Here is a 15,783-nt window from a genome sequence, read left to right as displayed (position 1 = left end):
AGGCAGGCAACTGCTCTTCTATTACAGTGAAAAAAAATATTTATTTTAATCTAAAGCTTAAGCTATTGTAAAAACAGATATGAGTGGTGGCACTGGGCAAGTGGGCACAGTATCCAATGTGAACCTCACACAGAAGCTGGCAGGCAGGCAACTGCTCTTCTATTACAGTGAAAAAAAATATTTATTTTAATCTAAAGCTTAAGCTATTGTAAAAACAGATATGAGTGGTGGCACTGGGCAAGTGGGCACAGTATCCAATGTGAACCTCACACAGAAGCTGGCAGGCAGGCAACTGCTCTTCTATTACAGTGAAAAAAAAATATTTCTTTTAAATCTAAAGCTTAACCTATTGTAAAAACAGATATGAGTGGTGGCACTGGGCAAGTGGGCACAGTATCCAATGTGAACCTCACACAGAAGCTGGCAGGCAGGCAACTGCACTTCTATTACAGTGAAAAAAAATATTTATTTTAAATCTAAAGCTTAACCTATTGTAAAAACAGATATGAGTGGTGGCACTGGGAAAGTGGGCACAGTATCCAATGTGAACCTCACACAGAAGCTGGCAGGCAGGCAACTGCTCTTCTATTACAGTGAAAAAAAATTATTTCTTTTAAATCTAAAGCTTAACCTATTGTAAAAACAGATGTGAGTGGTGGCACTGGGCAAGTGGGCACAGTATCCAATGTGAACCTCACACAGAAGCTGGCAGGCAGGCAACTGCTCTTCTATTACAGTGAAAAAAAATATTTATTTTAAATCTAAAGCTTAACCTATTGTAAAAACAGATATGAGTGGTGGCACTGGGCAAGTGGGCACAGTATCCAATGTGATCCTCACACAGAAGATAGCAGGCAGGCAACTGCTCTTATATTACAGTGAAAAAAAATATTTTTTTTTTAATCTAAAGCTTAAGCTATTGTAAAAACAGATATGAGTGGTGGCACTGGGCAAGTGGGCACAGTATCCAATGTGAACCTCACACAGAAGCTGGCAGGCAGGCAACTGCTCTTCTATTACAGTGGAAAAAATATTTTTTTTAATCTAAAGCTTAAGCTATTGTAAAAACAGATATGAGTGGTGGCACTGGGCAAGTGGGCACAGTATCCAATGTGAACCTCACACAGAAGCTGGCAGGCAGGCAACTGCTCTTCTATTAGAGTGAAAAAAAATTTAATCTAAAGCTTAAGCTATTGTAAAAACAGATATGAGTGGTGGCACTGGGCAAGTGGGCACAGTATCCAATGTGAACCTCACACAGAAGCTGGCAGGCAGGCAACTGCTCTTCTATTACAGTGGAAAAAATATTTTTTTTAATCTAAAGCTTAAGCTATTGTAAAAACAGATATGAGTGGTGGCACTGGGCAAGTGGGCACAGTATCCAATGTGAACCTCACACAGAAGCTGGCAGGCAGGCAACTGCTCTTCTATTAGAGTGAAAAAAAATTTAATCTAAAGCTTAAGCTATTGTAAAAACAGATATGAGTGGTGGCACTGGGCAAGTGGGCACAGTATCCAATGTGAACCTCACACAGAAGCTGGCAGGCAGGCAACTGCTCTTCTATTACAGTGAAAAAAAAATATTTATTTTAAATCTAAAGCTTAACCTATTGTAAAAACAGATATGAGTGGTGGCACTGGGCAAGTGGGCACAGTATCCAATGTGAACCTCACACAGAAGCTGGCAAGCAGGCAACTGCTCTTCTATTACAGTGAAAAAAAATATATTTTTTTAATCTAAAGCTTAAGCTATTGTAAAAACAGATATGAGTGGTGGCACTGGGCAAGTGGGCACAGTATCCAATGTGAACCTCACACAGAAGCTGGCAGGCAGGCAACTGCACTTCTATTACAGTGAAAAAAAATATTTATCTTAAATCTAAAGCTTAAGCTATTGTAAAAACAGATATGAGTGGTGGCACTGGGCAAGTGGGCACAGTATCCAATTTGAACCTCACACAGAAGCTGGCAGGCAGGCAACTGCTCTTCTATTACAGTGAAAACAAATATTTATTTTAAATTTAAAGCTTAACCTATTGTAAAAACAGATATGAGTGGTGGCACTGGGCAAGTGGGCACAGTATCCAATGTGAACCTCACACAGAAGCTGGCAGGCAGGCAACTGCTCTTCTATTACAGTGAAAAAAATTATTTCTTTTAAATCTAAAGCTTAAGCTATTGTAAAAACAGATATGAGTGGTGGCACTGGGCAAGTGGGCACAGTATCCAATGTGAACCTCACACAGAAGCTGGCAGGCAGGCAACTGCACTTCTATTACAGTGAAAAAAAATATTTATTTTAAATCTAAAGCTTAAGCTATTGTAAAAACAGATATGAGTGGTGGCACTGGGCAAGTGGGCACAGTATCCAACGTGAACCTCACAAGGAAGCTGGCAGGCAGGCAACTGCTCTTCTATTACAGTGAAAAAAAATTATTTCTTTTAAATCTAAAGCTTAACCTATTGTAAAAACAGATATGAGTGGTGGCACTGGGCAAGTGGGCACAGTATCCAATGTGAACCTCACACAGAAGCTGGCAGGCAGGCAACTGCTCTTCTATTACAGTGAAAAAAATGTTTTTTTAATCTAAAGCTTAAGCTATTGTAAAAACAGATATGAGTGGTGGCACTGGGCAAGTGGGCACAGTATCCAATGTGAACCTCACACAGAAGCTGGCAGGCAGGCAACTGCTCTTCTATTACAGTGAAAAAAAATTATTTCTTTTAAATCTAAAGCTTAACCTATTGTAAAAACAGATATGAGTGGTGGCACTGGGCAAGTGGGCACAGTATCCAATGTGAACCTCACACAGAAGCTGGCAGGCAGGCAACTGCTCTTCTATTACAGTGAAAAAAATGTTTTTTTTAATCTAAAGCTTGAGCTATTGTAAAAACAGATATGAGTGGTGGCACTGGGCAAGTGGGCACAGTATCCAATGTGAACCTCACACAGAAGCTGGCAGGCAGGCAACTGCTCTTCTATTACAGTGAAAAAAAGTATTTATTTTAATCTAAAGCTTAAGCTATTGTAAAAACAGATATGAGTGGTGGCACTGGGAAAGTGGGCACAGTATCCAATGTGAACCTCACACAGAAGCTGGCAGGCAGGCAACTGCTCTTCTATTACAGTGAAAAAAAGTATTTATTTTAATCTAAAGCTTAAGCTATTGTAAAAACAGATATGAGTGGTGGCACTGGGCAAGTGGGCACAGTATCCAATGTGAACCTCACACAGAAGCTGGCAGGCAGGCAACTGCTCTTCTATTACAGTGAAAAAAAATATTTATTTTAATCTAAAGCTTAACCTATTGTAAAAACAGATATGAGTGGTGGCACTGGGCAAGTGGGCACAGTATCCAATGTGAACCTCACACAGAAGCTGGCAGGCAGGCAACTGCTCTTCTATTACAGTGAAAAAAAATTATTTCTTTTAAATCTAAAGCTTAACCTATTGTAAAAACAGATATGAGTGGTGGCACTGGGCAAGTGGGCACAGTATCCAATGTGAACCTCACACAGAAGCTGGCAGGCAGGCAACTGCTCTTCTATTACAGTGAAAAAAAATTATTTCTTTTAAATCTAAAGCTTAACCTATTGTAAAAACAGATATGAGTGGTGGCACTGGGCAAGTGGGCACAGTATCCAATGTGAACCTCACACAGAAGCTGGCAGGCAGGCAACTGCTCTTCTATTACAGTGAAAAAAAATATTTATTTTAAATCTAAAGCTTAACCTATTGTGAAAACAGATTGGAGTGGTGGCACTGGGCAAGTGGGCACATTATCCAATGTGAACCTCACACAGAAGCTGGCAGGCAGGCAACTGCTCTTCTATTACAGTGAAAAAAATATTTATTTTAATCTAAAGCTTAAGCTATTGTAAAAACAGATATGAGTGGTGGCACTGGGCAAGTGGACACAGTATCCAATGTGAACCTCACACAGAAGCTGGCAGGCAGGCAACTGCTCTTCTATTACAGTGAAAAAAAATATTTATTTTAATCTAAAGCTTAAGCTATTGTAAAAACAGATATGAGTGGTGGCACTGGGCAAGTGGGCACAGTATCCAATGTGAACCTCACACAGAAGCTGGCAGGCAGGCAACTGCTCTTCTATTACAGTGAAAAAAAATATTTATTTTAATCTAAAGCTTAAGCTATTGTAAAAACAGATATGAGTGGTGGCACTGGGCAAGTGGGCACAGTATCCAATGTGAACCTCACACAGAAGCTGGCAGGCAGGCAACTGCTCTTCTATTACAGTGAAAAAAAAATATTTCTTTTAAATCTAAAGCTTAACCTATTGTAAAAACAGATATGAGTGGTGGCACTGGGCAAGTGGGCACAGTATCCAATGTGAACCTCACACAGAAGCTGGCAGGCAGGCAACTGCACTTCTATTACAGTGAAAAAAAATATTTATTTTAAATCTAAAGCTTAACCTATTGTAAAAACAGATATGAGTGGTGGCACTGGGAAAGTGGGCACAGTATCCAATGTGAACCTCACACAGAAGCTGGCAGGCAGGCAACTGCTCTTCTATTACAGTGAAAAAAAATTATTTCTTTTAAATCTAAAGCTTAACCTATTGTAAAAACAGATGTGAGTGGTGGCACTGGGCAAGTGGGCACAGTATCCAATGTGAACCTCACACAGAAGCTGGCAGGCAGGCAACTGCTCTTCTATTACAGTGAAAAAAAATATTTATTTTAAATCTAAAGCTTAACCTATTGTAAAAACAGATATGAGTGGTGGCACTGGGCAAGTGGGCACAGTATCCAATGTGATCCTCACACAGAAGATAGCAGGCAGGCAACTGCTCTTATATTACAGTGAAAAAAAATATTTTTTTTTTAATCTAAAGCTTAAGCTATTGTAAAAACAGATATGAGTGGTGGCACTGGGCAAGTGGGCACAGTATCCAATGTGAACCTCACACAGAAGCTGGCAGGCAGGCAACTGCTCTTCTATTACAGTGGAAAAAATATTTTTTTTAATCTAAAGCTTAAGCTATTGTAAAAACAGATATGAGTGGTGGCACTGGGCAAGTGGGCACAGTATCCAATGTGAACCTCACACAGAAGCTGGCAGGCAGGCAACTGCTCTTCTATTAGAGTGAAAAAAAATTTAATCTAAAGCTTAAGCTATTGTAAAAACAGATATGAGTGGTGGCACTGGGCAAGTGGGCACAGTATCCAATGTGAACCTCACACAGAAGCTGGCAGGCAGGCAACTGCTCTTCTATTACAGTGAAAAAAAAATATTTATTTTAAATCTAAAGCTTAACCTATTGTAAAAACAGATATGAGTGGTGGCACTGGGCAAGTGGGCACAGTATCCAATGTGAACCTCACACAGAAGCTGGCAAGCAGGCAACTGCTCTTCTATTACAGTGAAAAAAAATATATTTTTTTTAATCTAAAGCTTAAGCTATTGTAAAAACAGATATGAGTGGTGGCACTGGGCAAGTGGACACAGTATCCAATGTGAACCTCACACAGAAGCTGGCAGGCAGGCAACTGCTCTTCTATTACAGTGAAAAAAAATATTTTTTTTAATCTAAAGCTTAAGCTATTGTAAAAACAGATATGAGTGGTGGCACTGGGCAAGTGGGCACAGTATCCAATGTGAACCTCACACAGAAGCTGGCAGGCAGGCAACTGCTCTTCTATTACAGTGAAAAAAAATATTTATTTTAATCTAAAGCTTAAGCTATTGTAAAAACAGATATGAGTGGTGGCACTGGGCAAGTGGGCACAGTATCCAATGTGAACCTCACACAGAAGCTGGCAAGCAGGCAACTGCTCTTCTATTACAGTGAAAAAAAATATTTTTTTAATCTAAAGCTTAAGCTATTGTAAAAACAGATATGAGTGGTGGCACTGGGCAAGTGGGCACAGTATCCAATGTGAACCTCACACAGAAGCTGGCAAGCAGGCAACTGCTCTTCTATTACAGTGAAAAAAAATATATTTTTTTTAATCTAAAGCTTAAGCTATTGTAAAAACAGATATGAGTGGTGGCACTGGGAAAGTGGGCACAGTATCCAATGTGAACCTCACACAGAAGCTGGCAGGCAGGCAACTGCTCTTCTATTACAGTGAAAAAAAGTATTTATTTTAATCTAAAGCTTAAGCTATTGTAAAAACAGATATGAGTGGTGGCACTGGGCAAGTGGGCACAGTATCCAATGTGAACCTCACACAGAAGCTGGCAGGCAGGCAACTGCTCTTCTATTACAGTGAAAAAAAATATTTATTTTAATCTAAAGCTTAACCTATTGTAAAAACAGATATGAGTGGTGGCACTGGGCAAGTGGGCACAGTATCCAATGTGAACCTCACACAGAAGCTGGCAGGCAGGCAACTGCTCTTCTATTACAGTGAAAAAAAATTATTTCTTTTAAATCTAAAGCTTAACCTATTGTAAAAACAGATATGAGTGGTGGCACTGGGCAAGTGGGCACAGTATCCAATGTGAACCTCACACAGAAGCTGGCAGGCAGGCAACTGCTCTTCTATTACAGTGAAAAAAATATTTATTTTAATCTAAAGCTTAACCTATTGTAAAAACAGATATGAGTGGTGGCACTGGGCAAGTGGGCACAGTATCCAATGTGAACCTCACACAGAAGCTGGCAGGCAGGCAACTGCTCTTCTATTACAGTGAAAAAAAATATTTATTTTAAATCTAAAGCTTAACCTATTGTGAAAACAGATTGGAGTGGTGGCACTGGGCAAGTGGGCACATTATCCAATGTGAACCTCACACAGAAGCTGGCAGGCAGGCAACTGCTCTTCTATTACAGTGAAAAAAATATTTATTTTAATCTAAAGCTTAAGCTATTGTGAAAACAGATATGAGTGGTGGCACTGGGCAAGTGGACACAGTATCCAATGTGAACCTCACACAGAAGCTGGCAGGCAGGCAACTGCTCTTCTATTACAGTGAAAAAAAATATTTATTTTAATCTAAAGCTTAAGCTATTGTAAAAACAGATATGAGTGGTGGCACTGGGCAAGTGGGCACAGTATCCAATGTGAACCTCACACAGAAGCTGGCAGGCAGGCAACTGCTCTTCTATTACAGTGAAAAAAAATATTTATTTTAATCTAAAGCTTAAGCTATTGTAAAAACAGATATGAGTGGTGGCACTGGGCAAGTGGGCACAGTATCCAATGTGAACCTCACACAGAAGCTGGCAGGCAGGCAACTGCTCTTCTATTACAGTGAAAAAAAAATATTTCTTTTAAATCTAAAGCTTAACCTATTGTAAAAACAGATATGAGTGGTGGCACTGGGCAAGTGGGCACAGTATCCAATGTGAACCTCACACAGAAGCTGGCAGGCAGGCAACTGCACTTCTATTACAGTGAAAAAAATATTTATTTTAAATCTAAAGCTTAACCTATTGTAAAAACAGATATGAGTGGTGGCACTGGGAAAGTGGGCACAGTATCCAATGTGAACCTCACACAGAAGCTGGCAGGCAGGCAACTGCTCTTCTATTACAGTGAAAAAAAATTATTTCTTTTAAATCTAAAGCTTAACCTATTGTAAAAACAGATGTGAGTGGTGGCACTGGGCAAGTGGGCACAGTATCCAATGTGAACCTCACACAGAAGCTGGCAGGCAGGCAACTGCTCTTCTATTACAGTGAAAAAAAATATTTATTTTAAATCTAAAGCTTAACCTATTGTAAAAACAGATATGAGTGGTGGCACTGGGCAAGTGGGCACAGTATCCAATGTGATCCTCACACAGAAGATAGCAGGCAGGCAACTGCTCTTATATTACAGTGAAAAAAAATATTTTTTTTTAATCTAAAGCTTAAGCTATTGTAAAAACAGATATGAGTGGTGGCACTGGGCAAGTGGGCACAGTATCCAATGTGAACCTCACACAGAAGCTGGCAGGCAGGCAACTGCTCTTCTATTACAGTGGAAAAAATATTTTTTTTAATCTAAAGCTTAAGCTATTGTAAAAACAGATATGAGTGGTGGCACTGGGCAAGTGGGCACAGTATCCAATGTGAACCTCACACAGAAGCTGGCAGGCAGGCAACTGCTCTTCTATTAGAGTGAAAAAAAATTTAATCTAAAGCTTAAGCTATTGTAAAAACAGATATGAGTGGTGGCACTGGGCAAGTGGGCACAGTATCCAATGTGAACCTCACACAGAAGCAGGCAGGCAGGCAACTGCTCTTCTATTACAGTGAAAAAAAAATATTTATTTTAAATCTAAAGCTTAACCTATTGTAAAAACAGATATGAGTGGTGGCACTGGGCAAGTGGGCACAGTATCCAATGTGAACCTCACACAGAAGCTGGCAAGCAGGCAACTGCTCTTCTATTACAGTGAAAAAAAATATATTTTTTTAATCTAAAGCTTAAGCTATTGTAAAAACAGATATGAGTGGTGGCACTGGGCAAGTGGGCACAGTATCCAATGTGAACCTCACACAGAAGCTGGCAGGCAGGCAACTGCACTTCTATTACAGTGAAAAAAAATATTTATTTTAAATCTAAAGCTTAAGCTATTGTAAAAACAGATATGAGTGGTGGCACTGTGCAAGTGGGCACAGTATCCAATTTGAACCTCACACAGAAGCTGGCAGGCAGGCAACTGCTCTTCTATTACAGTGAAAACAAATATTTATTTTAAATTTAAAGCTTAACCTATTGTAAAAACAGATATGAGTGGTGGCACTGGGCAAGTGGGCACAGTATCCAATGTGAACCTCACACAGAAGCTGGCAGGCAGGCAACTGCTCTTCTATTACAGTGAAAAAAATTATTTCTTTTAAATCTAAAGCTTAAGCTATTGTAAAAACAGATATGAGTGGTGGCACTGGGCAAGTGGGCACAGTATCCAATGTGAACCTCACACAGAAGCTGGCAGGCAGGCAACTGCACTTCTATTACAGTGAAAAAAAATATTTATTTTAAATCTAAAGCTTAAGCTATTGTAAAAACAGATATGAGTGGTGGCACTGGGCAAGTGGGCACAGTATCCAACGTGAACCTCACAAGGAAGCTGGCAGGCAGGCAACTGCTCTTCTATTACAGTGAAAAAAAATTATTTCTTTTAAATCTAAAGCTTAACCTATTGTAAAAACAGATATGAGTGGTGGCACTGGGCAAGTGGGCACAGTATCCAATGTGAACCTCACACAGAAGCTGGCAGGCAGGCAACTGCTCTTCTATTACAGTGAAAAAAATGTTTTTTTAATCTAAAGCTTAAGCTATTGTAAAAACAGATATGAGTGGTGGCACTGGGCAAGTGGGCACAGTATCCAATGTGAACCTCACACAGAAGCTGGCAGGCAGGCAACTGCTCTTCTATTACAGTGAAAAAAAATTATTTCTTTTAAATCTAAAGCTTAACCTATTGTAAAAACAGATATGAGTGGTGGCACTGGGCAAGTGGGCACAGTATCCAATGTGAACCTCACACAGAAGCTGGCAGGCAGGCAACTGCTCTTCTATTACAGTGAAAAAAATGTTTTTTTTAATCTAAAGCTTGAGCTATTGTAAAAACAGATATGAGTGGTGGCACTGGGCAAGTGGGCACAGTATCCAATGTGAACCTCACACAGAAGCTGGCAGGCAGGCAACTGCTCTTCTATTACAGTGAAAAAAATTATTTCTTTTAAATCTAAAGCTTAACCTATTGTAAAAACAGATATGAGTGGTGGCACTGGGAAAGTGGGCACAGTATCCAATGTGAACCTCACACAGAAGCTGGCAGGCAGGCAACTGCTCTTCTATTACAGTGAAAAAAAGTATTTATTTTAATCTAAAGCTTAAGCTATTGTAAAAACAGATATGAGTGGTGGCACTGGGCAAGTGGGCACAGTATCCAATGTGAACCTCACACAGAAGCTGGCAGGCAGGCAACTGCTCTTCTATTACAGTGAAAAAAAATATTTATTTTAATCTAAAGCTTAACCTATTGTAAAAACAGATATGAGTGGTGGCACTGGGCAAGTGGGCACAGTATCCAATGTGAACCTCACACAGAAGCTGGCAGGCAGGCAACTGCTCTTCTATTACAGTGAAAAAAAATTATTTCTTTTAAATCTAAAGCTTAACCTATTGTAAAAACAGATATGAGTGGTGGCACTGGGCAAGTGGGCACAGTATCCAATGTGAACCTCACACAGAAGCTGGCAGGCAGGCAACTGCTCTTCTATTACAGTGAAAAAAAATTATTTCTTTTAAATCTAAAGCTTAACCTATTGTAAAAACAGATATGAGTGGTGGCACTGGGCAAGTGGGCACAGTATCCAATGTGAACCTCACACAGAAGCTGGCAGGCAGGCAACTGCTCTTCTATTACAGTGAAAAAAAATATTTATTTTAAATCTAAAGCTTAACCTATTGTGAAAACAGATTGGAGTGGTGGCACTGGGCAAGTGGGCACATTATCCAATGTGAACCTCACACAGAAGCTGGCAGGCAGGCAACTGCTCTTCTATTACAGTGAAAAAAATATTTATTTTAATCTAAAGCTTAAGCTATTGTAAAAACAGATATGAGTGGTGGCACTGGGCAAGTGGACACAGTATCCAATGTGAACCTCACACAGAAGCTGGCAGGCAGGCAACTGCTCTTCTATTACAGTGAAAAAAAATATTTATTTTAATCTAAAGCTTAAGCTATTGTAAAAACAGATATGAGTGGTGGCACTGGGCAAGTGGGCACAGTATCCAATGTGAACCTCACACAGAAGCTGGCAGGCAGGCAACTGCTCTTCTATTACAGTGAAAAAAAATATTTATTTTAATCTAAAGCTTAAGCTATTGTAAAAACAGATATGAGTGGTGGCACTGGGCAAGTGGGCACAGTATCCAATGTGAACCTCACACAGAAGCTGGCAGGCAGGCAACTGCTCTTCTATTACAGTGAAAAAAAAATATTTCTTTTAAATCTAAAGCTTAACCTATTGTAAAAACAGATATGAGTGGTGGCACTGGGCAAGTGGGCACAGTATCCAATGTGAACCTCACACAGAAGCTGGCAGGCAGGCAACTGCACTTCTATTACAGTGAAAAAAAATATTTATTTTAAATCTAAAGCTTAACCTATTGTAAAAACAGATATGAGTGGTGGCACTGGGAAAGTGGGCACAGTATCCAATGTGAACCTCACACAGAAGCTGGCAGGCAGGCAACTGCTCTTCTATTACAGTGAAAAAAAATTATTTCTTTTAAATCTAAAGCTTAACCTATTGTAAAAACAGATGTGAGTGGTGGCACTGGGCAAGTGGGCACAGTATCCAATGTGAACCTCACACAGAAGCTGGCAGGCAGGCAACTGCTCTTCTATTACAGTGAAAAAAAATATTTATTTTAAATCTAAAGCTTAACCTATTGTAAAAACAGATATGAGTGGTGGCACTGGGCAAGTGGGCACAGTATCCAATGTGATCCTCACACAGAAGATAGCAGGCAGGCAACTGCTCTTATATTACAGTGAAAAAAAATATTTTTTTTTTAATCTAAAGCTTAAGCTATTGTAAAAACAGATATGAGTGGTGGCACTGGGCAAGTGGGCACAGTATCCAATGTGAACCTCACACAGAAGCTGGCAGGCAGGCAACTGCTCTTCTATTACAGTGGAAAAAATATTTTTTTTAATCTAAAGCTTAAGCTATTGTAAAAACAGATATGAGTGGTGGCACTGGGCAAGTGGGCACAGTATCCAATGTGAACCTCACACAGAAGCTGGCAGGCAGGCAACTGCTCTTCTATTAGAGTGAAAAAAAATTTAATCTAAAGCTTAAGCTATTGTAAAAACAGATATGAGTGGTGGCACTGGGCAAGTGGGCACAGTATCCAATGTGAACCTCACACAGAAGCTGGCAGGCCGGCAACTGCTCTTCTATTACAGTGAAAAAAAAATATTTATTTTAAATCTAAAGCTTAACCTATTGTAAAAACAGATATGAGTGGTGGCACTGGGCAAGTGGGCACAGTATCCAATGTGAACCTCACACAGAAGCTGGCAAGCAGGCAACTGCTCTTCTATTACAGTGAAAAAAAATATATTTTTTTTAATCTAAAGCTTAAGCTATTGTAAAAACAGATATGAGTGGTGGCACTGGGCAAGTGGACACAGTATCCAATGTGAACCTCACACAGAAGCTGGCAGGCAGGCAACTGCTCTTCTATTACAGTGAAAAAAAATATTTTTTTTAATCTAAAGCTTAAGCTATTGTAAAAACAGATATGAGTGGTGGCACTGGGCAAGTGGGCACAGTATCCAATGTGAACCTCACACAGAAGCTGGCAGGCAGGCAACTGCTCTTCTATTACAGTGAAAAAAAATATTTATTTTAAATCTAAAGCTTAACCTATTGTAAAAACAGATATGAGTGGTGGCACTGGGCAAGTGGACACAGTATCCAATGTGAACCTCACACAGAAGCTGGCAGGCAGGCAACTGCTCTTCTATTACAGTGAAAAATAATATTTATTTTAATCTAAAGCTTAAGCTATTGTAAAAACAGATATGAGTGGTGGCACTGGGCAAGTGGGCACAGTATCCAATGTGAACCTCACACAGAAGCTGGCAGGCAGGCAACTGCTCTTCTATTACAGTGAAATTTTTTTATTTATTTTAAATCTAAAGCTTAACCTATTGTAAAAACAGATATGAGTGGTGGCACTGGGCAAGTGGGCACAGTATCCAATGTGAACCTCACACAGAAGCTGGCAGGCAGGCAACTGCTCTTCTATTACAGTGAAAAAAATATTTTTTTATCTAAAGCTTAAGCTATTGTAAAAACAGATATGAGTGGTAGCACTGGGCAAGTGGGCACAGTATCCAATGTGAACCTCACACAGAAGCTGGCAGGCAGGCAACTGCTCTTCTATTACAGTGAAAAAAAAATATTTCTTTTAAATCTAAAGCTTAACCTATTGTAAAAACAGATATGAGTGGTGGCACTGGGCAAGTGGGCACAGTATCCAATGTGAACCTCACACAGAAGCTGGCAGGCAGGCAACTGCTCTTCTATTACAGTGAAAAAAATATTTTTTTTAATCTAAAGCTTAAGCTATTGTAAAAACAGATATGAGTGGTGGCACTGGGCAAGTGGGCACAGTATCCAATGTGAACCTCACACAGAAGCTGGCAGGCAGGCAACTGCTCTTCTATTACAGTGAAAATAATTATTTATTTTAAATCTAAAGCTTAAGCTATTGTAAAAACAGATATGAGTGGTGGCACTGGGCAAGTGGGCACAGTATCCAATGTGAAACTCACACAGAAGCTGGCAGGCAGGCAACTGCTCTTCTATTACAGTGAAAACAAAATTTTGGTTTTAAAAGCACGCTATAGATACACCAGATATGATTGGCAATGTGCACTTGAACAGTTCTGGAGAGCACACACTGTAGGCCTGACAGAGCCGCTTGAAGGACACTGACTGGCTGCTATTAGCTTACACTGGAAACCTTTTTTCTTTGTAAAAGCACGCTAAAGAGACACCAGATATGATTGGCAACTTTCAAAGTACGCTGGCACAGGTCTGCAGAGCACACGCTGAAGGAGGCCTGACACCCAGACGCTTGCAGACAACTAACTGCTCTTCTATTACAGTGAAAAAAAATTATTTATTTTAAATCTAAAGCTTAACCTATTGTAAAAACAGATGTGAGTGGTGGCACTGGGCAAGTGGGCACAGTATCCAATGTGAACCTCACACAGAAGCTGGCAGGCAGGCAACTGCTCTTCTATTACAGTGAAAAAAAATATTTATTTTAATCTAAAGCTTAAGCTATTGTAAAAACAGATATGAGTGGTGGCACTGGGCAAGTGGGCACAGTATCCAATGTGAACCTCACACAGAAGCTGGTAGGCAGGCAACTGCTCTTCTATTACAGTGAAAAAAATATATTTATTTTAAATCTAAAGCTTAACCTATTGTAAAAACAGATATGAGTGGTGGCACTGGGCAAGTGGGCACAGTATCCAAAGTGATCCTCACACAGAAGATAGCAGGCAGGCAACTGCTCTTATATTACAGTGAAAAAAAATATTTTTTTTAATCTAAAGCTTAAGCTATTGTAAAAACAGATATGAGTGGTGGCACTGGGCAAGTGGGCACAGTATCCAATGTGAACCTCACACAGAAGCTGGCAGGCAGGCAACTGCTCTTCTATTACAGTGAAAAAAATATTTTTTTATCTAAAGCTTAAGCTATTGTAAAAACAGATATGAGTGGTAGCACTGGGCAAGTGGGCACAGTATCCAATGTGAACCTCACACAGAAGCTGGCAGGCAGGCAACTGCTCTTCTATTACAGTGAAAAAAAAATATTTATTTTAAATCTAAAGCTTAACCTATTGTAAAAACAGATATGAGTGGTGGCACTGGGCAAGTGGGCACAGTATCCAATGTGAACCTCACACAGAAGCTGGCAGGCAGGCAACTGCTCTTCTATTACAGTGAAAAAAAAATATTTATTTTAAATCTAAAGCTTAACCTATTGTAAAAACAGATATGAGTGGTGGCACTGGGCAAGTGGGCACAGTATCCAATGTGAACCTCACACAGAAGCTGGCAGGCAGGCAACTGCTCTTCTATTACAGTGAAAATAATTATTTATTTTAAATCTAAAGCTTAAGCTATTGTAAAAACAGATATGAGTGGTGGCACTGGGCAAGTGGGCACAGTATCCAATGTGAAACTCACACAGAAGCTGGCAGGCAGGCAACTGCTCTTCTATTACAGTGAAAACAAAATTTTGGTTTTAAAAGCACGCTATAGATACACCAGATATGATTGGCAATGTGCACTTGAACAGTTCTGGAGAGCACACACTGTAGGCCTGACAGAGCCGCTTGAAGGACACTGACTGGCTGCTATTAGCTTACACTGGAAACCTTTTTTCTTTGTAAAAGCACGCTAAAGAGACACCAGATATGATTGGCAACTGTCAAAGTACGCTGGCACAGGTCTGCAGAGCACACGCTGAAGGAGGCCTGACACCCAGACGCTTGCAGACAACTAACTGCTCTTCTATTACAGTGAAAAAAAATATTTTTTTTAATCTAAAGCTTAAGCTATTGTAAAAACAGATATGAGTGGTGGCACTGGGCAAGTGGGCACAGTATCCAATGTGAACCTCACACAGAAGCTGGCAGGCAGGCAACTGCTCTTCTATTACAGTGAAAAAAATATTTTTTTAATCTAAAGCTTAAGCTATTGTAAAAACAGATATGAGTGGTGGCACTGGGCAAGTGGGCACAGTATCCAATGTGAACCTCACACAGAAGCTGGCAGGCAGGCAACTGCTCTTCTATTACAGTGAAAATAATTATTTATTTGAAATCTAAAGCTTAACCTATTTTAAAAACAGATATGAGTGGTGGCACTGGGCAAGTGGGCACAGTATCCAATGTGAACCTCACACAGAAGCTGGCAGGCAGGCAACTGCTCTTCTATTACAGTGAAAAAAAATTATTTCTTTTAAATCTAAAGCTTAACCTATTGTAAAAACAGATATGAGTGGTGGCACTGGGCAAGTGGGCACAGTATCCAATGTGAACCTCACACAGAAGCTGGCAGGCAGGCAACTGCTCTTCTATTACAGTGAAAAAAAATATTTTTTTTAATCTAAAGCTTAAGCTATTGTAAAAACAGATATGAGTGGTGGCACTGGGCAGTTGGGCACAGTATCCAATGTGAACCTCACACAGAAGCTGGCAGGCAGGCAACTGCTCTTCTATTACAGTGAAAAAAAATATTTTTTTTAATCTAAAGCTTAAGCTATTG

This window comes from Pelobates fuscus, chromosome 8 (genome assembly GCF_036172605.1).
Source record: "Pelobates fuscus isolate aPelFus1 chromosome 8, aPelFus1.pri, whole genome shotgun sequence".
NCBI classification, from domain to species: Eukaryota; Metazoa; Chordata; class Amphibia; order Anura; family Pelobatidae; genus Pelobates; species Pelobates fuscus.
This window is presented reverse-complemented; position numbering follows the sequence as displayed.